The 24,627-nt window shown below is 35.8% G+C and overlaps 1 long non-coding RNA gene across 1 annotated transcript; it reads right to left on the minus strand.

Annotated features, from left to right (window-relative positions):
* Positions 1-22,418: 22,418 nt before the first annotated feature.
* LOC131152037 (uncharacterized) lies at positions 22,419-23,690 on the minus strand. The gene is made up of 3 exons (XR_009135825.1): positions 23,645-23,690; positions 23,177-23,238; positions 22,419-22,463 (listed from the first exon to the last, which is right to left on the minus strand). It is a non-coding gene; the product is annotated as an uncharacterized LOC131152037 (long non-coding RNA).
* Positions 23,691-24,627: the final 937 nt, after the last annotated feature.

Below are 24,627 nucleotides of genomic sequence, written 5' to 3' on the forward strand. Positions count from 1 at the left end.
ACAAATAAAAAGAATAAAAAGCTATACATGGGATACTTTAATAAGGAAGTTAGGTTTTATGCTAGCACTTCATCAAATAACAAATATAAACACACCACTTGCTATATGTGCAAGACTAAAAGTCATATAATGTTTAATTGCCCATTAAAGAAAAAATATGTTAAAGTCCAAGGAGAATGGAAAACAAATAATGGAACTAACAGTAAAACAATGAAAGTCAAAAGAATTTGGGTTCCAAAAAGTAACACATAGTGTCCCTCATTATAGGTTTTCCTTAGGACAACAACGACAACGGACAAATGGTACTTGGATAGCGGATGCTCAAGACATATGACCGATGACAAGAACAAGTTCACTACCTTAAAACAAAAAGATAGGGGATACGTCACCTTCGGCGATAATGCCAAAGGTAAAATTGTCGGTATAGGTAAAATTGGTAAAGAACCTTCACTCACTATAGATAATATGCTATTAGTAGAAGGACTAAAACATAATCTTTTAAGTATCAGTCAATTAAGTGATAAGGGGTTCGAAGTAATGTTCATGAAAGAAAAATGTGTCATCCAGAATCCCAAAAATAAAGAAACTTTGTTTATGGCTCATAGAATAAATAATGTTTACTGTATAAATCTTGAGAAAATAACAAATCAAAACATAACTTGTTTAACAGCCATGAATGAAGCAAGTTGGTTATGACATAGGAAATTAGGACATGCTAGCATGGACCTACTATATAAATTATCTAAGAAAAATCTTGTAAAAGGATTAACAAATATTAAGTATGTAAAAGATAAGATATGTGATGCTTGTCAAAAGGGAAAACAAGTAAAAACAAGTTTTAAAAAGAAAAAATTCATATCCACCAAAAGACCCCTATAACTCCTACACTTAGACTTATTTGGTCCAACTAGAATCTTAAGCTTAGGTGGAAAACAATGTGCTTTTGTAATAGTAGATGATTTTTCAAGATTTACTTGGGTAATATTTTTGGCAAACAAAGATGAAGCTTGCAATAAATTAATAACCTTATGCAAGAAACTGCAAAATGAGAAAGATTATAATGTAACAAACTTTAGAAGTGACCAAGGAAGAGAGTTTAAAAATAAGAAAGTTGATAAATTTTGTAATGAACAGAAGAACTCATAATTTTTCAGCACCTAGAACTCCACAGCAAAATGGAGTTGTTGAAAGGAAAAATAGAACTTTGCAAGAAATGGTAAGAACAATGCTCAATGAAAATAGTTTACCTAAATATTTTTGGGCAGAAGCTGTAAATACAACATGTTATATTGTAAATAGGGTATCAATAAGATCAAAAATAGATAAAACACCATATGAACTTTGGAAAGATAGAAAACCAAATATATCCTACTTTCATGTATTTGGTTGCAAATGTTTTATATTAAATACTAAAGATGACCTAGGAAAATTTGATACAAAGTTGGATGAAGGTATTTTCTTAGGTTATTCTACAAATAGTAAAGCTTATAGGATTTATAATAAAAGAACTTCTACAATTATGGAATCAATTCATATAACTTTGATGAATCAAATCATTATAATATTAAAGATATGAATGATGAAAAAGAAGTCACTTCACAAAAGGAAGATGTTCTCGAAATAAAAGAAGAAAAGAACAATGATGCATTAAATGAAAACCTTTCAGAGAAACTGAAACTTCCTAAAGAGTGGAAATATGACAAAAATCACCCAAAAGAACAAATTCTTGGTGAAACATCAAAAAGAATAACTATTAAAGCCTCACTAAAAAATATTTGTAATCATTATGCTTTCTTATCCCAACATGAACCAAAAAATATTGAAGATGCCTTAAATGATGACTCTTGGATTATAGCTATGCAAGAGGAATTAAATCAATTCGAAAGAAGTCAAGTATGGGAACTAATACCAAAACCCAAAGATAAATCAATTATAGGAACTAAATGGGTGTTTAGAAATAAGAAGGATGAAAATGGAGTTGTTGTGAGAAATAAAGCTAGGTTAGTGGCACAAGGATATAATCAAGAAGAAGGAATTGATTATGATGAAACTTTTGCACCTGTGGCAAGGATGGAAGCCATTAGGATGCTTTTAGTCTATGCAACTCATAAGGATTTTAAGCTATATCAAATGGACGTGAAGAGTGCATTTTTGAATGGATATATAAATGAAGAAGTATATGTCAAACAACTTCTAGGGTTTGAAAATTCTAAAAATCCAAACCATTTATTCAAATTGACAAAAACTCTTTATGGTTTGAAACAAGCTCCAAGAGTTTGGTATGAGAGATTAAGTAAATTCTTACTTAAAAATGAATTTACAAGAGAAAAAGTTGATAGTACCTTATTCATTAAAACTAAAAACAAAGATTTGTTATTAGTTCAAATATATGTGGATGATATTATATTTGGAGCTACAAATAAAGATCTATGTAAATAATTTGCCACATGTATGCAAAAAGAGTTTGAGATGAGTATGATGGGAGAATTAAATTACTTTCTTGAATTACAAATCAAATAAGCAAAAAATGTAATCTTTATAAATCAAACTAAATAGATTAAAGACATGTTAAAAAAGTTTGATATGAAAGAAAGTAAACCCATAGGAACTCCTATGAGTACTTCAACTAGTCTTGACAAAGATGAAAAAGGGAAACAAGTTGATACTAAGCATTATCGAGGAATGATAGGAAACCTACTCTATTTAACAACAAGTAGGCTAGGTATTATGTTTAGTGTATGTATGTGTGCAAGATTTTAGTCAGCCCCAAAGGAATCACATCAAACAGTAGTCAAAAGAATTCTTAGGTATCTCTTAGGTACACTTGAACTAGGTTTATGGTATCCAAAGGAATCTGGATTTGAAATGATTAGTTATTCAGATGCAGACTTTGCTAGATGTAAAATAGATAGAAAAAGCACAAGTGGAATGTGTCATTTTCTAGGACATTCTCTAGTTTCATAGTCTTCAAAGAAACAAAATTCTGTAACATTATCCACAGCAGAAGCAGAATACATTGCTGCAGGAAGTTGTTGTGCTCAAACATTATATATGAAACAACAGTTAAAAGATTTTCAAATACAATATCAAACTATCCCTATCAAATGTGTAACACAAGTGCTATTAATATTTCAAAAAAACCCAGTACCTCACTCCAGAACAAAACACATCGATATAAGACATCATTTCTTGAGAGATCATATACAAAATGAAGATATAGTATTAGAATTTGTAAATACACATGATCAATTAGCAGATATTTTTACAAAACCTTTGTTGGAAGAAAGATTCATATTTATAAGAAGAAGCTTCACAGTCGTGAAGTAATCTAGAAATTGTTCTAGTTGGCAGGTGACTGCCACCAAGGGTACCAGGCGACTGTCTGGCTACTGTCTTTCAAAATTCCACAAAGACAGGCGCCTGCCACATTGAAGCAGGCAACTGCCTCGCGGCGGGTAGGGTTTAAAACCCTATTTTAAGTCATTTTTAAAACCCACCAGGCGCCTAACCATTCATTTTCTCTCTGAAACCCTTAGTCTCCATCACTTTCCATACACAAATCTTGGTTAAAGCATCTTGCAACGTAGTATCAAATCCTTCCTCCACACAAATACTAAGCTTAACTTAGAGTTTCTTTGATTTTCTTCTTCATCCAAACATGCCTAGATCAAAATCCGTTGGTGTTAAAGGATCTTCCTCTTCCACAAGAATAAATAACAATGAGGTGGATAAATGGTTGGTCAATCCACATGCCAAGCACTTTTACCGAAATCAAATTGCTTCAGCTGAACCGATATTAGGTAAGGTACTCGACGTAACATTCTTCAATTCTGATTTTCCCGAAATCTTGGAACTTTTCAAGAACATTGGATGGGATAAATTTATCACCTACCAAGCTAAAGGCTATTATCCCAATGTTGTGCGTATTTTTTATTCAAACATGGAGCGATGTGATAATGGAATCAAAACAAATTTGCTTGGGAAAGACATCCATCTAAATCCCATATCTTTGGGAAAGATTCTTCGAATTAAGCCAGGGATTTTGAGATTCATATTATTGAGAAGCAATGGATTATGGCTCAAGGTTTTACACTACAAGAGTTTTTGCCACTGGTTATGACTGACACTCCAGTAAACTTTGGTCATCCTCCACTTTATAAGTAGCTTAGTTTGCACAAGCTTATTACAAACAACATTTTACCAAGATCTGATTCTCACGATCACATTTTGTTTATGGATTGTTCTGTAATGTGGTGCATCCTCAAAGGGAAGAAGATGGATCTTCCAAGTTTGATCATTCAGTGGATTATCATGAAAGTTGATACTCACCGTGTTGTCCTACCATATGCGGGAATGTTGAATATGGTTTTCGCTCATTTTAATGTTTTAACTCCATTATTCAACTTTACTAGCAAGACGTACTATGATATCTTTTCTGACACCGTTCTAAAACGGATGGGCTATAAAAATTCTCCTCAAGGGTGGTTCCATAAAGGATATAGGAATGTCTCATTTGCACCACCACCTTCTTCATCATCTGTCCACACACCTTTAGTTTAGCCTGATCCAGATACTCCGTCATGGTTTGTTCCATTTTTTACCATTACATGACATTTAGTGATGGTATGAAATCTGGCCTCAGTACTTTGCAAGAGAAGTTTAAATCCATAGAAACTCATTGTTCACAAATTGATAAGCGAGTTGAAAATATTGAGCAACAGTTGGCCAGCTCCTCTAAAGGAAAATATCCTGTGAGTATCAGTTCTGCTACATCCAATGAGGATGAATCTGGAGAACAAGAAGAATGAAAAGATGAAAGTGAATAAGAAGAAGGAGAAGATGACAGTGAACAAGAGGAAGGAAATCATAAATCTGAAGAACAAGAAGAAGATGATGATGAAAGTGAAAATATGGAAGCCTCTGACTGATGTGCCTTTACCTATCACCTTTATGTGTTTTTAGGTAATTCAAGTTTTATCGGCTAGGCTATCTTTGGTTTTCTAAAACTAGTACTTTGACTTGCAGCATTTTTTTTTTGTCTCTCTTTTTCCTTTTTGATTGATGTCCAAAGGGGGAGAAAATGTTTAAGAGAAGTGAGTGCAAAAATATGATATATAATGGTTTGTAAAACCTTTTAAATACCTTTTAAATGGATGGATGAATCTTTTACGTGTATGTATGGTTTATTCATGGATTATCTTTTGGACTTACATACATGATTTGTATCATGCTTATTGATAGGGGGAGCCATGAATATTAAAATCTTATTATTTTTGCTCTCGATTTGTCATCATAAAAAATGGGGAGATTGTTGGTCTAATAAGGCTTACAATTCTTATTTTGATGATAACAAATCAATGATATGTTTAATATGTTTCAAGTAAAATTTTTTCAGGAAAGTGACAAAGCCCAAGTGCATAAAGAAGTTTATGGATTACAAAGAATCCTTGAAGAACACAAAGAAGAGCTTATGGATTACAAAGAGCATGAGGAATAAAATTATATTGGTGAAAAGCTCAAATAAAAGATTGAAACAACAAAGATGATGGAAGAACAAGATTGAAGATTAAAGAATTATATTTTAGGATGTTCTTAATGTAAATACTTCAAAGGTTAAACTCAAATATAGAGTGGTTTGAAGCTTATAGAAAACCATAAATATATTTTTTAAACATATATACTCTAAAAGTATTTTTTTTAATAAATAAAAAGGGCTTAAGAAGAGAAGATTTTTTAAACCATGTTTTTAAACATATTTATTTCAAAATATTTGGAAATGAATTTTAGGAATCTTTGGGAGTAATGGATAGCTTCTAAAAACATCTATAAATAGTCAAAAGCTTCAAAGGTTTAAAATAATGATCATAGAGGCAATATTGAAAAGTTTTTGAAATTAAACAATTCTCAAAAGTTTCAAATCCAAAAATCTTCAAAAGTTTCAGATCCAGAAATTTTCAAAGTTTTAGATCCAGCGATCTTCAAAGTTTCAGCGATCTTCAAAATTTAAGATCAAGCAACCTTCGAGGTTTTTTAGATCAAGCTACTTTTCAAAAGTTTTTAGATCAAGTGATTTTCAAATATTCAAATTTCTCAAAGGATCTAAAATTTTCTTGTGCTTAAACTTTCTGATCTAATATTGATTTATATTTTTGAAGCAAAGCTTTAAAAAATTAGAATCTTTCATTTTCTTTGAAAAATCATTTGGAAATTCATACTGAGCGTTGAGCTTCAAATTTCTTATATTTGAATTACTTTGGAGTATAAGTGAGCTGATCATTGTACTAATCTACTATATTGTGAGAATTCTCTTTTGTACACAACTTTCTTTATTATCATTCTTAAACGATTCAGAGTTGTTGAATTATTGGACCAAACAAGGGGTTATGTTTGGAGAGGCGTGCTCTAGCCTGACAGAAGGAGTGGTTGTAAATTGGTATTGTTCCACTAGGAAACGGAACTGATATAGTGAAATCCTTTGGTGTTTTGCCAAAGGCGAGGACGTAGGCTGCGTTGAAGCATAACCTCGTAAAAATCTTGTGTCTTTCTCTCTGCTTTACTCTACAATTTTTACTTGCTATTGTTATATGATTTATAAGTGCAGGTTGCAGGTTATGAATTGAGAAAGAAACAAAGGTACTTGATATTAAGAAGTACGTTTTGATTAATCGTTTGCGGAAACCCAAAAAGGGAGTACGTTGATTGATCTGCGGAAATCTTGATCAAGTAAAGTGTATACTATGAGTTTTCAGGAAAATCAATAAAAGTTTTTATATTTTGATTAGGTGATTTAATTATCATGATTTCATTGATTGACTTGTGAATTTAAAATTTCAGTATTCTTAAGTGTGATTATTGTTCATATATATATATATATATATCTTGTTTTCTAGGTTGTTAAAATCAAAAGTCTAAAAATCATTAAAATAGAAAAAGAATCCAATTCACCCCCCCCCCCCTTTCTCTTGGGAAGCTATTCCTCATTTCAACTTTAAAAGAGCAAAATGAAAAACTAATAAAACAACTTGAATCTTCTAAATCCATTGAAAAGGAGAAAGAAAAAATTAGAAGAGGAAATAAAAGATATGACTCAAGAGATAGGGAAAATACAAGTAGATGATCTAAATAAAAAAGATTTAGAAATAATTGAACTTAAGAAATCAATTGAGGATAAAGAGAAAACAATTTATAACTTTACCAAAGGAAAAGAAAATTTTGAAAAAATGAATGGACAACAAAGATTAAATGGAAATAGAGAAGGAATAGGATATAATTGAATAACAAATAAAGGAAGTAAGAAGTTATCATGGGATATTTTGTTAAAGAAGCAAAGCACTATGCTAGTACTTCTTCAAACAATATACATGAACACACTACTTGCTACATGTGTAAAAAAAAAGGACATGTGATATTTAATTGCCCACTCAAAAGAAAATATGTTAAAATTCAAGGTGAATGGAAAGTAAACAATGGAACTAGAAATAATTCAAAGAAAGTAAAGAAAATTTGGGTTCCAAAAACTAAAACCATGAATCCTTCATTGTACGTGTGCTTTAGAACAACACCATCAAGAGAAAAGTAGTACTTGGACAACGGGTGTTCAAGACATATGACCGATGATAGGATCAAGTTCACCACACTAAAACAAAAAGATGGGGGATACGTGACCTTCAGTGACAATACCAAAGGTAAAATTGTTGGCATTGGTAAAATATGTAAAAAAACCCTCTCTTACAATCGATGATGTGTTATTAGTAGAAGGTTTGAAACATAATCTTTTGAGTATTAGTCAATTAAGTGACAAAGGTTTTGAAATAACTTTTAAAAAGACAAATGTATTATTCAAAATCCTAAGAATGATGAAACTTTATTCACCGCTTATAGGGTAAATAATGTATATTGTATAAATAAAGAAGAAGGCATTGACTACTATAAAACCTTTACTCCCGTAGCAAGAATGGAAGCAATTAGAATGCTCCTAACCTATGCAGCCCATAAAGAATTTAAGCTATATCAAATGGATGTAAAAAGTGCATTTTTAAACGGATATATAAATGAAGAAGTTTATGTTATACAACCTCCATGTTTTGAAGACATAAAAATCCCAATCATGTATATAAGTTAACAAAAGGTTTTTATGGTTTGAAACAAATTCCTAGAACTTGGTATGAAAGACTAAGCAAATTTTTACTCAAAAATGATTTTTTTAGAGGAAAGGTAGATAGCACTCTATTTATAAAAACTAAAAACAAAGAAATGCTAATTGTTCAAATATATGTGGATGATATTATATTCGGAGCTACAAATGAAGAACTTTGTAAATACTTTGCCATATGTATGCAAAAAGAATTCAAAATAAGTATGATGGGGGAGTTAAATTATTTCCCAGGGTTACAAGTTAAACAAACCAAAAATGGAACATTCATTAATCAAACTAAATATATAAAAGATATGCTCAAAAAGTTTGATATGGAACAAAGTAAACTCATAGGAACCCCTATGAGTACCTCAACAAGCCTTAATAGAGATGAAAAGGGAAAACAAGTAGACACAAAACATTATTGTGGAATGATAGGTAGTTTACTATATTTAACCGCTAGTAGACCCGATATCATGTTTAGTGTATGCATGTATGCTAGGTTTCAATCAACACCTAAGGAATCACATCAAATAGTAGTAAACAAATACTTAGGTACTTGCTTGGCACACTTGATCTAGGCTTATGGTATCCAAAGGACACTGACTTTAAATGATAAGCTATTCCGATGTTGATTATGCCGGATGTAAAATTAATAGAAAAAGTACAAGTGGTACATCTCACTTCTTAGGTCGATCTTTGGTATCTTGGTTCTCAAAGAAACAAAACTCCATGGCCTTATCAACTGCAGAGGCTGAATATGTAGCTATCGAGAGTTGTTGTGCACAAATACTATACATGAAATAACAATTAAAATACTTCAATCTAGATTATCAAACAATATCAATAAAGTATGACAACACAAGTGCAAGAAAAATATCTAAAAATCCTATTTCACACTCAAGAACTAAGCACATTGATAAAAAAAATCACTTTCTAAGAGATCATGTTCAAAAAGAAGATATAATACTTGAATTTATCAATGCAAGTGATCCATGGGCAGATATATTTACAAAACCTCTTAGTGAAGAAAGATTTATAACCATATGGAGAGAACTTGGATTGATACATAGTAAAGAATTGTTTTAGAAAAGAAATTATAAAAATTTTCTAAAATTCAGTCGTCTGAACCTAAAACCTCAAAGGACTCAACACTGTAGACTGTAGGTTCAGAAGACTGAACCTGGAACTTCAGACGTCTGGGAGGCTACTGACTTTTCAAATTCAGGACCTAAAAATCTTCAGACGACTAAAGATAATCTTCAGTCTTCTGAAGTCGCGGAGTTTAAATATAACAACTCCTTCAGAACCTTAATTTCAGACATATAAAGCCTATTCCATCACTCCTTCGAACTCACCTCTCTCTATCTCCCTTCATTCTCAATCAAAAATCCTTTAATCCGAAACTTCATTCACTCTTCCAAAGTCAATCTCACATAGTCTAGCATTTCCATTCAAGTTGTTTTCGCCTATCCATTCATGCCTCGTCTCAAACAAATGTCCAATCGTAGATCATCTTCAGGAAGGGATGAACAGACTATTGAAAAATGGCTTGTTGCACCACAAGCCAAACTCCGTTATCGTGTCTCTCTTGGCACCATTGATCCTATTTTGGGTAAGGTGTTAGATATTTCCTTCTTCAATGCTGAATTTCCTGAAATTCTTCCATTATTTAAAAACATAGGTTGGTATGATTTCATTATTCAGCAACCCAAAGGCATCTTTGCTCATCTCATCAAAATATTCTACGCAAACATGACTTATGAAAATGGTATTTTTTTCATCCGAAGTCAAAGGGAAGAAAATTTTGTTAAATTCTAAAATACTATCTCCAATTTTAAAAATCGCTCTAGGAGAATTTGAAAGTCCTACTCTCACTCAATCCTGGATCTTGGGACAAGGTTTTACTCTTGAAACCTTTCTCCCATTAATTATGGATAGCAAACCCATATACTTTGGGCATCCTTCGTTATATAAAAAACTTAATTTAAAAGCTCAAATTTTACATAAGATCATTTCCTACAATATTCTCCCCAAACAAGGTTCATTCGATCATCTTTCTTACATGGAATATTTGGTCCTTTGGTTTCTTCTTAAAGGTAAAAAGCTAGATTTGGCCAGCTTATTTATAAAATGGATGTGGGCCAAACTAGAATCCTCTAGAGTTGTTCTCCCCTATGGTGGTGTTCTCACCCTTCTCTTTGCTTACCTTCATATCTCCAATAGTTCTGAATTCTTTGTTAAAAGAACTCGATATGATCTTTTCAATGTTGCCACCTTAAAACAAATGGGGTACGACAAAGACACTGCGGGTTGGTTTTTTAAGACGGGTAGACCTCAACGTGCTCTAGCAGCCTCTACAACAACTCCTCCTCCTCCTCCTCCTACACATGATCAGGGACCTTCACAAGATGCACCCTCATGGTTTTTATCCTTTCAGCAAGACTTCTCTAGTCTCTTATCTGAAGTACGATCCGGAATTTAGAGTATCAAGGAGAAAGTTACCTCACTTGATCAACGCATAACTCGGATTGAGGAACATCATGCAAAGTTCTCTAGGGGTGGTGATCACATGGACATTAGCTCAGCCCCTCATAGTGAAGCTGATAGCTTTGATCCAGAAACTAAGGATGAAGAAGAAGGACAAGAAGAAGAAGAAGAAGAAGAAGAAGGTCAAGAAGAAAGTCACAGAGAAAAAGAGCAGTAGGAAGCAACTAGAGTAGATGACTAGCCGATAATGTAGTTATAAGTTGTTTGCATTGTATGATACTGTTTGAATGTTTTTTTTTTTTTTTTGACACTTTTTGAATGTAAGATTCCTCTATATGTAAATACATCCTTGATGTTATAATATGACTTTTTCTATTCCTTGCTTCTTTTTGAATAATGATAAAGGGGGAGAAAATATTGTTAGCAAAGATAAATATACAATGAGAGCTAATGAGAGCTAAAAGCAAGATAAATACACAATGAGAGCTAAAAGCTAAAGTGAAGTAAAATATGGCACATAGTTTATAAATGGTACATAACTTGTAAAGATACCATAACTTGTAAAGATGTAAGTAAAAATAAATAAGTTACACAAATATGCAAGTAAGAAACCATACTTTATGAAGTGTGGCATACTTGTTAAATATGTTGGATGATATGCTATTTTGATGCTTATTGTAAGGGGGAGTCATTTTCAAAGGAACTCTTATCTTTGCTCCTTGTTTGTCATCATCAAAAAGGGGGAGATTGTTGACCTAAATGGGCTTTTCAATCAGTTTTGGTGATAACAAACAAAGGACAATCTAACTTGGAATGGTTGAGTAATGATGTTTCAGGTTTGACAATAATACAAGGATCATTATGGACCATCAAGCTACATCCATTAACAAGTGATCCAAGAGAAGCTCAAAACAACACTATATTGATTAATGCATGGAGAATCTAAAACCAGATCAAGCTAAAGTCCAAGGGATTTCAAAGTGATCATGAAATGGAAGATCTTAAGCTTAGAGTATAAGGTTTTAGGATGAGCAAAGTAAGTACTTCAAAATTGAATATCTATTGAAATATCATTTGAAACTCTTAAGGGGAAATATACGGACTTAAAGACCTTTTCAAGAAACCCCGGAAATTTTTTTATAAAAGAACAAAGCAAGAGAGCAAACATATTTTTGAATTGGAAATAAAAATAAAAATAAAAAAACCAGAAATTATACTGTTCAGAAGACTGAAATTACTCCTCAAAAGACTAAAGTGTCAACTTCAGAAGACTGAAGTTTAAGCTCAGTCATCTGAAGATTTTCTTTAGAAGACCGAAGATTAAGTTCAGTGGTCTGAAAAATTATTTGTGAAACACAGAAACTGGAAAAAGCACATCAGAAGACTGAACTCAGACTTCAGTTGTCTGAACCTGAGACTTCAGAAGTCTGAACCCTGAGATCAGACGTCTGATCTTGTGTCCAGTTCAATAGTTTCAAAGTGTTAAGGGACTTAAGTCGTCTGACCCCGATACTTCAGACGACTGAATGCTGTTAACGGGTAAAATTTTTAAATATTTTAAAATTTAAATATAAGTTGTTTGTGCCCCAAAATTTCTAAAAATTTGGGAAATACTCCAAGTAAACTTGGGCAACACGAAAACACTTTTTAAAGGCTATAAATACATGGTTTTGCAAATCAAAACATACTATGAATTGAAAAATATGCTCTATGCTCTCTTGCATACAAAGTTTCTACTTGCTCAACTACTTGCAATCTGAAAGTGCTGACATTCTGAACGTATTGATCATCAATCCCTGAGTTCTACATACTGATTTCCCATCTAGAGAAAAAAGGACTTGGTGAATTCTAATCTTAAGCTTCGAATTGTATTTCATATTTGATATTTAAATTCTGAAGTATATAGATTTGAATTGTACTAATCAGCTCTGTGAGTGAGCACTCTTTGTACACATCTCCTTACTATTTTTCTTGTAGTTATTGGACGATTCTAGGCTTGTTGGATCGTTGACCGAATGAGAGAAAGTCATTTGGAGAGGCGGGTTCTAGCCTACTTAAAGGAGTGGTTGTAAAGGTGTTGTTCCGCCTGGTAAAGGAACTAAGCTAGTGGAATCCTTTGGAAGTTTGCCAAAGGCGATGACGTATGCTGTGTTGAAGCCAAACCTCATAAATTTCGGTGTTCTTCTTATCCTTACTTTCTTTATTTTCTGCACCATATATTCTTGTGTATGCTAAGTGTAGGTTGCAGGGCTTAAAATCCATATTCAAAGAAGAACTCTTGGTTTTAGAAAGTACGTTTTAATTAACCATTTGCGGAAACCCATAAGGGAGTATGAAATCTTGATCAAGAGAAGCACAATAAAAATTTCATACAAAGCAGGTTTTGCAAACAAATTACAGGGCAACTGACCAAAAGCATAAAAATCTTGAATGGTTGTTTGACTTTCATACTTTGGTCGGTTGGATTGTATATTTAAATTTTCAGTACTTTGTGGTGTGATTTGGTTGTAATTATAATCTGATTAATTTACTTTCTTGTTATTGTATTAATACAAGCAAAGATTTAAAAAAAGAGGCTAAACAATTAAAATAATCCAATTCACCCCCATCTTGGGAAAGCTATTCTAATTTCAGATGGTAACGGATAAACGATAATTTTAGGCCGGTTAATAGAAAACTGGCGACGATTTTCTAAGAGATAGAGAAAACCATCGACGGTTTTCTCGGTAGTGTAGGCTATAAGGGAAACCCACGAGCTATTTGTAAAAATTAAACAGAATACACACACACACACACACACACTCTCTCTCTCTCTCTCTCTCTCCAAAACTCTACGGCCATACCATCTTTTCCCTTCGATTTCCGCTCCGTTAAACTCCGAATTGATGATCAGGAACCACCACGTGGTTCTTAGGAAGATTCTCTAGAACTTTGGCGGAGCGGATTTTCAGGTTGTGTTTTTGGGGCACCACTCCAAAACTGATGTAAGGGTGTTAAATATTTGTTTTAATGGTTAAATTGAAGTATTTTGGGCCTAGGGAATATTAAATGATAATATTTTGGTGATTGATTTGATTAATTTGGGGAAAATATAATTTCAAGGTTTCGAACTCCGAATGCCGCGAGGCGTAGATTTAAAGTTCCAGCAGGATCAACAGGAATCAGCTAAGGGAATAGATTAAGTAAGGTATTTTCAAAAATTTATTTATAAATTAATGTATTTTTGGAATATTGGTATTGAACAGAAAAAAAAGATTTTATAGTACGTTATAGTATAATACAGAGTAGAACTCACTCGTGTGTCATGAGTATAAATTTAATGTAATATCAGTATCTTAGAAATATAAGTATTTCAAAGAATATGTATGGTTTTTCAGTAAATTTTAGAAGATCAGAGATAGTACAGATGTTAAAGATATTTCTAGTATATTATGAAATGATAGTCGGCGTAGATGTCGAGATATGTTAGCTGGCGTAGATGGCGAGATATGATAGCCAATGCAGATGCCGAGATATGATAGCCGGCGCAGATGTCGTGATCAATTTTATTATGATGATTTATTCAGAAATTATGAAATGACAAATTTTATTCAGAAAATATGACAAAGCCAGATTTTATTACAAGAATATGAAAATGTTATTTATGAACAAAAATATATTATATGAAATGTATTATCTAATAACAAAACCCGGATGGTTACGTATATTAAGAGCACGATACCGTAGCTAGTTAATCAAATCGGTGTAGTAGGATACCCACTAAATGCCGACCCCCAGAGGTTGTCGATGAGTAGGCTGGGCGGGCCAGATTAGGTATAGTCGATAGTGCAACCACACTATTTAGGAAGTGTGGGTCGGTGGCCGATTAGCCTAGAAGTGTAGGCGGTGTAGTAGGATACCCACTGTGTTACTGACCCGCTACAAGTTTGACAGTGTAGTAGGATGGGCAAACCAGGTTGGGTGGACAATCGTGCATAGTTATGTTATATTTGACTTAAACTAGTAAGTCAACTAGAGTTAAATCCAGCCTACAAGTCGCATAACCCAGATCATGAGGGGTGGAGTCATGATATACAGATATACATCCAGGGTACAACTTCAATAAAATACTGATTTAACATATGGTTTTAAAGATATGAAAATTTATTATGATATAGCATGAAACTATTTAAAGTTGAGATTTTTATATGATCAGTGCAACTTAAGATATGTATTTATTACAGTTACATTATTTGCAGCATATGTTTATAATATGATAATACTCACGTTGTCATACACTGATATTAGTCTATTTCCCTTACTAAGAGGTGTCTCACCCTTACATTACAAATATTTCAGGAAATCTCGACAGACAAGTGATGCGAGCATTGCAGGGTAAGTAGTCGGGTCAAACTCATAATGATTTTTGGGGTATATATGTGTGTATGTAGAAATAGTGAAACTCTGGTATTGTATATATGTAAAGTGTATTTTGGTTCCACTGCTTAGATAATATGTATGTATAAACAGTAAATCCTCAGTGCCTATGGGTCCGAGTTGACTTTGATAGTATGTCATGATATCAGAGCTATTGTGGTAATTATTAAAAAACAAAAAAAGATAGCATAAATAAGGTCGTTACACACAATCCTTAGACACGATATATCAGTAGTTACACCCACAGGGATGACAATAGCATGTAAAAAAGTGATTAGAAATTTCCTAGTGGATATTCATGGTAGAATGCTGCCTACTAATTTAATGGTATTTAATATGTATGGATTCAATGTCATTATGGGAATGGATTGGTTAGCCTCCAATTATGTGAGCATAGACTGTCATCGGAGAGAGGTAGTGTTCAGACCTCCTAGGGAGCAGGAGTGTAGCGCCCCGACCCACCACGTGGCCCAGAGTGCTAGTAAACACACACACACACACACACACACACACACATATATATATATATATATGTGTGTATGTATGTATGTATGTATGTATATATATATATATATATATGTCTTTGAAACCACCTATAGAATATATAAATGCAACCCACCCTAACCAGGGAATCCCGAGTGCACCTACCATTATTGAAATTAAACCATATAGCGAAAGATTTCTAAAACATCCAAACACTTTACAAGAGTTCTACCTATTCCCAAATACATACACACCACTATCTATCTACATATTACAATCCCAAAACAACAAAATAAGACATCTAGTATCTCACCAGTTCGGATAATCACTCCCAGAAGTCTAATCCCTGCCCTGAGGTAAACTAGGTACGGTTCCCTGAAGGACCTGAAAAATAATTTGTATGATGGGGCGAGACACTTCTTAGTAAGACGTATTATATTATTATCAGTGTGTGGTTAGCATGAGTTCTCATGTGAATATGAAATTCCATCATTTAAACTATATATGAAATGACATTTAAAACTGTACTACACTGTACATCTGAATATACATAATATCATAATAATAAACTGTCGGTTCAATATAGCTATTTTATAGTAAATTTGCCCACATATGCATAAAAGATACAACCTGGACTGTTGTGTTAGCGTCGTCACGCTATCATATACTCATACAACATGCTTCCCCCTAAAACAGGTTGTGTGACCCGAAGGCTGGACTCAGCATATGGCAGGCCGATCATAACTGAGTTAGAAAAGGTAGTAAGTACGATTGTGCCTACCTAAGGTCATCCGGAACTGCATCGGATGTGCCCCCCCCCCCTAAAACACTTTCCTCGAGGGAGTACTATGCCCACGTCACCAATCGTTTATCCATCATCACACTATCATCCCAGTGTGATTGTACTCCCTGCCAACATATAGCTAAGGTATCGTGCTCAATATATCACATCTCATATCCACAGGGCTCTAGAATCATATATGGCAATTTACATAATAAAACTGTATTATATCTCATTTCATATAAAACTTGTCATTTATTAACTCTCGGCCCCCAGCCATCATATCAAATATTGACCCCCAACTATCATATTATATCTCGGCCCCTAGCCATCATATTAAATATTGCCCCCCAGTCGTCATATTAAATCTCGACCCCCGGCCGTCATATCATACTTGTATTATAAGTAAAACATTCTACTCATATATAACATTTAAAAACTATCCTTGTGCCACACAATTTTTATCTGATAGATCATAAATAAAATACTGACGAAGAAAGAAATAAATTTCTGAAAATAGGGTCTGAGCATCTCCAAGGTTTTATTTAACTTAAACTATTTATTTTATAGAAAATAGGAGATTTCAAACGAAACACGTTAATTTTCCCCAAAACATATAACAGTCAAAACCATCCTTTTCATATACCTAATTTATTCAGAAAATTACATACACCATTTCTGAAAATATACATTGCCATTAAATCGGTCCATAATTCAAAACAACTGACATAACATAATCCCCTTACCTGACTTACTGGGAACCCTAAATCCACGCCTTGTGGCGTTCGAAGATCAAAACTCTGAAATTACATTTTTCCCAAATTAATCAACTCAACCCATAGAATATTTCTCATTTACCATTTCCTAGGCCCCATATACTTGAAATTACCAATAAAACCCTAAAATGCCCTACTTACCCTGGTTTTGGAGTGGTGCCTAGAAAGTCTCGTTCAAAAATCCATTCTGCTAGACCTGTAGAGAAACGCCCCTAGTTCCTTGTGGCGACTTCCGATCGTCGATTCGGGCGACGAATGACAAGGAATCGAAGAGAAAAGGGGTTAGGGCACTAGTTAGAGAGAGAGAAAAAAAAATTAATTTTCTTAATGAAGAAGCAACAAAAAAATCTATTTATAAGCCTTTAACCCAGCACAATTCATCGACGAAATAGGACCTTCGTCGACGAACTGTAGAAGGACAGTCGTCGACAAAAGAAGGGGTTCGTCGATGAACCGTATGGCTAAAATTCCTCTTGGTATCTCTTCGTCGACGATGCCTCAAATTTGTCGACAAACTACAGAAGGACATTCGTCAACGAAAGCAAAGGATTCGTCAACGAGCCCTACTATTTGCCCTTTTTAAATTTTCCTTTATGCTTTTTCTTTATTTATTTCCTTATTTTTCATGTTCGGGTTTCTACAATCTCCCCCTTTTATAAAAATTTTGTCCTCGAAATTTGCTAATTGATTTCCATTACATCACCTAAATTATTGTTGATCTACTAATCTAACTCTAGGAAGAGTTGGCGGCCACCCACATAGCAGTCTCGTCCCAAATTTATTAAATACCCTCACTTATGGCGGAGGAATACCGTTGTTACATATACTGTCTCGGAAGATTATAATATTCATAGAAAACTCTTCCAGAGACCATCCATAAACCATAACAATAAACAACTGATAAAACTAAACAATCTACTCTAATAAACCTATATACAAAACCAACACTTACCTACCGCTCTAGTTACCAGTTTAACGCCGAGCTTCTCCGAATAGCTGTGGATACTTCAAACGTATTTCTATCTTTGATTCCCATTATGCTTCCTCCACTGCATGATTATGCCAAAGTACCTTTACAAGCGAAATCCTTTTAGTACGTAGCTCATGTTCCTTATAGTCTAGAATTTGAACCAGTATCTCCTTATATACCAACGTATCCCCGAGATCCAAAGACTCGTAACTGATTATATGCGAAGTATCCGAAATGTACTTCCTTAGCATGGACACGTGGAACACGTCGTGAATCCTAGACAATGTTGGGGGGTAATGCTATCCTGTACGCCAGCAGACCAACTCTCTCCAGAATCTCGAATGGCCCGATGTATCTGAGGCTTAGCTTCCCATTCATCCCAAATATCATTACCCCTTTCATCAGAGCAATCCTAAAAAATATGGCATTACCTATCTCAAACTCCAGCTTTCACCGGTGTGTATCAGCATAGCTCTTCTATCGACTCTGTGCTGTCTTAATTCTTTCCTTGATAAACTGGACCTTCTCAACAGTCTGTTGAACAAGCTCTAGCCCCAAAATCTGTCGCTCACCAACCTTATCCCAATACAATGGAGATCGGCACCTCCGACCATACAATGCTTCATACGGTGCTATCACGATACTAGTCTGATAACTGTTACTGTATGCAAACTCAACTAACGGTAGATATTTAATCTAACTACCCCCAAAATCTAGTACACACCCCCGCAACATATCCTCTAGAATCTAAATGGTCCTCTCTAATTGACCATCGGTCTGCGAATGAAAAGCAATACTAAAAGTAAGTTGAGTTTCCAGTGCTTCCTATAAACTCTTCCAAAACTAGGAAGTAAACCATGGGTCCCTATCTTAAACGATGGACATAGGCACCCCGTGCAATCTGACTATCTTCTGCACGTAGAGCTCTACCAGCCTATTCATGGAATAACTGACTTTAACCAAAATGAAATGGGAAGTCTTCATCAATCTATCAACAACTACCCAAATAGCATTCTATCCATGAAGTGCCGATGGCAATCCCGTAACAAAGTCCATGGAAATGTACTCCTACTTCCACTTAGGAATGAGAAGTGGCTGTAAAGGTCCCATTGGCCTCTAGTGCTCAGCCTTCACCTACTGACACGTCAAGCACTGCTCAACAAAATAGGCGATCTCTCTTTTCATATTAGACCACCAGAAAGATTCCTGTAAATCCCTGTACATTTTTGTGCTCTATGAATGCACTGTATATAAAAAGTGATGTGCCTCTTCCAGGATGGTTCTTTTAATTTTAGCATCATTTGGTATGCATATCCTGATGTGAAATCTCAACACCTTGTCATTTGAGACATTGAAATCTGCATTCACCATCATGTATTTCACTAACAATCTCTGCTAGCTCTGCATCTTTCATCTGAGTCGTCTTGATCATTTCCCATAATGTCGATTGCACTACCAAGTTAGTAATAAATGCTTGTTGATTTCCTTCCACTAACTCCACACCCAACCTTTCCAGGTCCATCTTGATCCGATGCTGAACTCCAACTACTGAGACTAATGCCGCCACTGACTTCCGACTCAAAGCATCAGCTACCATATTAGCTTTTCCTAGGTAGTAACTAATGGTATAGTCGTAGTCCTTTATTAACTCCAGTCATCTCCGTTGCCTCATGTTTAACTTTTTCTAGGTAAAAAATTACTTAAGACTCTTGTGGTCGATAAAGATCTCGCACTTTTCACCGTACAGGTAGTGCCTCTAAATTTTCAATGCATAGACTACTGCTGCCAATTCCATGTTATGCATTAGATAGTTCTTCTCGTACTCCTTGAGTTGGCAAGAAGCATACGCGATAACCTTTCCCTACTGCATTAAGACACACCCGAGCCCTTTCTTAGATGCATCACTATAGATCACAAATTCACTATCTCCTAAAGGAATGCTCAACATTGGGGCAGTAACTAGCCGCTACTTCAGTCCCTAAAAACTCTGCTCGCACTCATTAGACCATTCGAATTTCATGTTCTTCCTCGTGAGCTGTGTCAGCATACCTGATAATTTAGAAAATCTCGCTACAAACCGGCGGTAATATCTTGCCAGACCGAAGAAACCTCTAATCTCATGCACATTCTTCGGTCTCCCAATTCACTACCGCTTCTATTTTGCTCGAGTCCACTGAAACACCTTCCTTGGAAACCACATGTCCCAAAAATGTCACTTGCTCTAACTAGAATTTGCATTTCTTGAACTTCGCAAACCACTTCTTTTCTCTAAGTACGTAGAGTACCAACCTCAAATGAGTTCATGCTCCTCAGGACTCCTCGAATAAACCAGGATGTCATCGATGAATCCCACCACGAATTGATCTAGGTACTCATGAAACACCCTATTCATCAGATCCATGAATACCGCAGGAGCATTGGTTAATCTGAAAGACATAACTAGAAATTCATAGTGGCGATACCTAGTACGAAAGGCCATCTTTGGTACATCCTCTGATTTAACTCTCACTTGATGATACCTAGATCGCAGATCGGGGTAACGGGTACTTATTCTTTATTATCACTTTATTAATCTCTCTATAGTCGATGCACATCCTCATCGACCCATCTTTCTTCTTTACAAATAACACTGGTGCTCCCCAGGGCGATACACTCAATCTGATAAACCTATTATCAAAAAGTTCCTACAGCTGCTCCTTTAACTCCTTTAATTCAACTAGAGCCATTCTGTAAGGAGCCTTAGAAATAGATGTTGTCCCTGGAAGCAACTCAATGGCAAACTCCACCTCCCTATCAAGAGGCGATTCCGGTAAATCTTATGGGAAAACGTCTGAGAACTCCTTTACCACATAAATATCCTCTAGTTTAAGTTATTCTCTTAGTGCCTCTTTTATGAATGCTAAATACCGCTAACCTCCTCGTCTACATAGCTGAAAGGATCTGTGGTGCAGAGTGCACACACGACTCAACAAATATAAACTTCGGCTCCTTAGGAAGTCGAAACACTACCTCCTTCCTGTGGCAGTCAATACTCGCATAGCTAGCTGCTAACCAATCCATCCCCATAATAAGATCAAAGCCATGCATGTTAAAGATAATCAAGTTAGCAAGTATCATTCTCCTCTGAATTTCTACTGGACAGTCTTGGATCACTTTACTACACACTACCACTGACCCTGTTGGTGTGACCACCTCTAACTCAACATCTAACGATTGTGTTTCTACCCTGTATAATTTAATGAACCTCCTAGTAATAAAAGAATGCGTCGCACCTGGGTCAAAAAATAGAATGGCTTTATTTGACAAATGAAAATTGTACCTGTCACCATGTCATCGGCATTCTTAGCGTCGCCAGGAGTTAAGGAATACACTCACGCCTAGGTCGTACCCCTTAGATAGATTTCACGTGGTGCCTGGTTACCTCCCTGATATGGCTGCTGTGAAGGTGCATTGTTCCATGCCCCACGCCAATCTCGCACAAAATGCCTGTGCCTACCACACCAAAAGAAACTGCCTGATCTTGCCATACACTCTCCCGAATGCCTCTTGCCACACGTAGGGCAAATAGGGCTTGCTGAGGTACCCTGGAATGCCCTAACACCCGTATCCTGTCGCTGGCCTCTGCTGTTACCATACCTCCTCCAAGGGCCTTGCCTAGCACCCGTATAAGAACTAGAAGGCATCAGCCTCTTCTTCGGGTTCTGAGCCTCTTCATCCCCCTATAGGCTTGCCTATGCCACAATGGCCTTATCTACCAGTGTAGAAAACCCCTGCACCTATAACACAGCCACATGTTTTGTAATCTTCTACTTCAAACCTTTCTCGAACTTCCAAGCCTTCGCAGACTCATCTGGTACCATGTAAGGAGCAAAGCATGACAGCTCCACAAATCGGGCGGCATACTGCTGAACAGTCAGCTGTCCTTAAGTCAGGTTCAGGAATTCTTCTACCTTTACTTTCCTGACAGAGGCTAGAAAATACCGATCAAAGAATACCTCTCTAAAGTGGCTCCACGTCATCGCCACCGATACCAGTCTCTGCCCCTCCAGTAGCTTTACCGTTTCCCACCATCTTTTGGCCTCTCCAATCAGTTTAAACGTAGCATATAGCACCTTCTGCTCATCGGTGCATCGCAATATAGCCAAGATTTTCTTGATTTCCTAAATCCAATTCTCTGCAAGGATCGAGTTGGTACTTCCCGCAAAAGTAGGAGGCTTTAGGCAAGTGAACTTCACAATAGAATCTCCCAGCTTAGCAGTGGGACGATCCTACCCCTGAGAACTCCGCACAACCTCGGCCATAACTTGTTGGGCAAAATCCCAAAGCACCACCGTAGAATCGCTGCTACCCTCATGGGCAGCTCCCTCACTGCTACTTCCTTCGGTGACAACGTTATTGTCCCTGAGATCCATCCTGTAGACATAACCAAAACAAATTTAGAATCCTAATATCCTAACATAACTAGTGCAATTATAAGACTAAAATATTTACTTTCAATAAATTTCAAATACTGGCCTAACTCTTTTTCCCTAATTCACGACATACTCTGCCAATTTCATATTCCCGTTCTAGTTTTCAAATTTCTACCTTTCTACTCGGAAACAAAACCATCAATGGATTGCCGTGATTTTTTGAACTCGTGGACTAATCCAGAAAAACACATAAGTTCGTCAAGGAATTTTTGTCTCCAGGCTTACGAAGCAAAAACTCAAAATTCCTATTCTACCCATTCCTATCCTTGTCCTACTTGAACCTATACTCTGGTAAGATCATCTGACTTAATCTGCAGAACCTAGCAACCTACGCTCTGATACCAGCCGTAGTGCCCCGACCCACCATGTGGCCCGGAGTGCTAGTAAACATACATACATACATACATACATATATATATATATATACATATATATATATATATGATACCACCTACAGAATATATAAATGCAACCCAGCCTAACTAAGGAATCTCGGGTGCACCTACCATCACTGAAATACAACCATACAACGAAAGATTTCAAAAACATCCAAACACTTTACCAAAGTTCTACTTGTTCCCAAATACATACACACCACTATCTATCAACATATTACAATCCCAAAACAACAAAATAAGACATTTGGTATCTCACCAGTTTTGATAACCACTCCCAGAAGTCCAATCCCAGCCTCGAGGTAAGCTAGGTACGGTTCTCTGAAGGACATGAAAAATAATTTGTACAATGGGGTGAGACACTTCTTAGTAAGACGGATTATATTATTATCAGTGTGTGGCTAGCATGAGTTCTCGTGTGAATATAAAATTTCATCATTTAAACTGTATGTGAAATGGCATTTAAAACTATACTACACTATACATTTGAATATACATAATATTAGAATAATAAATTGTTGGCTCAATATAGCCTTTGCATAGTAAATTTGCTCATATATGCATAAAAGATACAACCTGGACTGCTGTGTTAGTGTCGTCACGCTATCATATACTCATACGACATGCTTCCGCCCATGACAGGTTGTGCGGTCCGAAGGTTGGACTCAGCATATGGCTGGCGGATCATAGCTGAGTTAGAAAAGGTAGTAAGTACGATTGTGCCTACCTGTGGTCATCTGAAACTGCATCGAATGTACCCCCCGACACTTTCCTCAGAGGAGTACGGTGCCTAAGTCACAAATCGTCTATCCATCATCACGCTCCTAGTGGTACTTGCTATTTCCCTCAGTTGTGGTTTGGTACAGGTATAGTAGGCAACAGTTCCTAAAAATTCTTCTCGATATGCCTTGGTTTACCGCACTTAAAACAATTAGGAGTCCCAAACCAGCATTCACCCCTATGCATCTTGTTACATTTCTCGCATATAGAATAAGACTTATTACCCTGATAACCAGGATAATCCCGATCTCTTGTCTCCTGTCTAGAGCCCGTAGCATCTTTCCCTTTCTTCCTCGATCCCTAACTGACCTCAGCCTAAATACTAGATGATGCAGGCCTCTTCTTCTGCTCTGTAGGCTCTGTACTGCCCTGGATGCTCTTTTCCAGTATCGAAGTCTTATCAACCAAGTCTGAGAAATTCTAGACCTAAAATCCCACCACCAGTTCATAAATTCTGCATCTCAGGCCTTTTTCAAATTTTCTAACCTTTCTTGCCTCATTCAGGATCAAGAACGGTGCGAAGCGAGATAGCTTCATAAATTTTGCTGCATATTTCCCAACGGTCATATTCCCCTTGGTCAGGTTAGTAAACTCTTCAATTTTTTCCTCTCTGATAGATAAGGGAAAATACCTATCAAAGAACAGTCCTTTGAATCGCTCTTAGGTCAGTGATATCTTTACTAGTCTCTGTTCCTCTAGTAGCTTCACAAAAAGCCACTAGCATTTTGCATCTCCGGTCATCTTAAATGCGGCATAATAAACCTTTTGCTCGTCCTTGCAGTCGAGTACAACCATGATCTCCTCTATCTCCTGTACCCAATTCTCTAAGCCACTAGATCAGGTCCTTCTACGAAGGCCGGAAAGGTTCATTCTCATGAATTCCTTGATGTTGCAACCTTGACCTATAGGTGGACACTTTTGCTCTCTCGG

This window comes from Malania oleifera, chromosome 3 (assembly GCF_029873635.1).
Source record: "Malania oleifera isolate guangnan ecotype guangnan chromosome 3, ASM2987363v1, whole genome shotgun sequence".
NCBI classification, from domain to species: Eukaryota; Viridiplantae; Streptophyta; class Magnoliopsida; order Santalales; family Ximeniaceae; genus Malania; species Malania oleifera.